Raw genomic sequence first — 1,777 nt, 5'->3', positions numbered from 1 at the left:
GACAGACAGACAGGTAAGACAGACAGACAGACAGGTAAGACAGACAGACAGACAGGTAAGACAGACAGACAGACAGACAGGTAAGACAGACAGGTAAGACAGACAGATTTTTATACTTCATCGTCATCATGTAATAAAAAAAACACTACAACAACACATTTGATTGTACAGCAGAGTTAGAAAATGGAGTTCCTTCCAAAACAAATGATCTTTGTTTAACCCTCATGTTGTCCTCATGTTGTCCCCATGTTGTCCCAGTGTTGTCTTCGTGTTGTCTTCATGTTGTCTTCATGTTGTCCTCATGTTGTCCCCATGTTGTCCCAGTGTTGTCTTCATGTTGTCTTCATGTTGTCTTCGTGTTGTCTTCATGTTGTCTTCATGTTGTCTTCATGTTGTCTTCATGTTGTCTTCATGTTGTCCCCATGTTGTCTTCATGTTGTCTTCGTGTTGTCTTCATGTTGTCCTCATGTTGTCTTCATGTTGTCTTCATGTTGTCCTCATGTTGTCCCCATGTTGTCCCCATGTTGTCTTCATGTTGTCTTCATGTTGTCCTCATGTTGTCTTCATGTTGTCCTCATGTTGTCCCCATGTTGCCCCCATGTTGTCTTCATGTTGTCCTCATGTTGTCTTCATGTTGTCCCCATGTTGCCCCCATGTTGTCTTCATGTTGTCCTCATGTTGTCTTCATGTTGTCCTCATGTTGTCCCCATGTTGTCTTCATGTTGTCTTCATGTTGTCTTCATGTTGCCCTCATGTTGTCCTCATGCTGTCCTCATGTTGTCCTCATGTTGTCCTCATGTTGTCTTCATGTTGTCCCCATGTTGTCCTCATGTTGTCCTCATGTTGTCCTATATCAATGTTCTTTTTAATTCCCCAAAATAACATGATTGATTCCACCCAACGCTCTTTGCCAAGTACAAATCTCTACTTTCATTAATTTTGGGGCGTCTTATTCAATTTTATAGCATTGTAAAACAAAGGGAAGTGTTGTTGAAATAGTATTGAGTAAAAGTTGACATATTCCAGTCTGTGATTATCATCAACATCCATTCCTTTAATTTTAGTCTCAATAATTCCTAATTTCTGCTTTTCTAACTCAAACGTTTCCTATAAATTAGGTTCATTGACCATAAATTCCCAAAATAACTGTAAAACTAAAGTTAATAAGTTAGTGTTACGTGTGTTAAATGTCAAAAAAAGTGACAAACACTGAACAAAAGTGTCAAAAATGTTGAAAAAAAGGGACAGAAAAACTTAAAGACGTTGATTAAAAGCCAAAAAAACAACAAAAGTGTTGATTTTCAATGTTGACGGGAAGACAACACGAGGGTTAGGACACACAAACTCGGCATTGGCCCAGTTTAAATGTTTAAATTTGACTTTTAGGATTTCTTAAAGCTGCACGACGTACCTGTTCTCCACTTCCCAGCATCATTTCCTTCGGGATGGCACAGATCTGACTGTCCATCTTCAGTACCCTCTGGTCCTCCTCCACCACGCGGACGTGGAGCACCCGGAAGTTGGTTCCACCGAGATCCAACGCCAGGAAGTCCCCGTTCTCTGCCGGGAGGAAGGAAGCGGATTGGCTGATCAAGGGGGGGCAGGTCCACATTAGTCTCGCATTGACCTTCTCCACAGCGCTGCGAAGGAAGGTCGGGCTAATTTTCAGGATATGAAAAAAACGTGCTCTAACCACAGATAACCATAGTCCTCAGACTGGACAGATAGTCTAGCTAGCTGTCTGGATTTACCCTGCAGAGACCTGAGGACCAGGTAA

Source organism: Etheostoma cragini, chromosome 13 (genome assembly GCF_013103735.1).
Source record: "Etheostoma cragini isolate CJK2018 chromosome 13, CSU_Ecrag_1.0, whole genome shotgun sequence".
In the NCBI taxonomy this organism is placed as follows: Eukaryota; Metazoa; Chordata; class Actinopteri; order Perciformes; family Percidae; genus Etheostoma; species Etheostoma cragini.
This window is presented reverse-complemented; position numbering follows the sequence as displayed.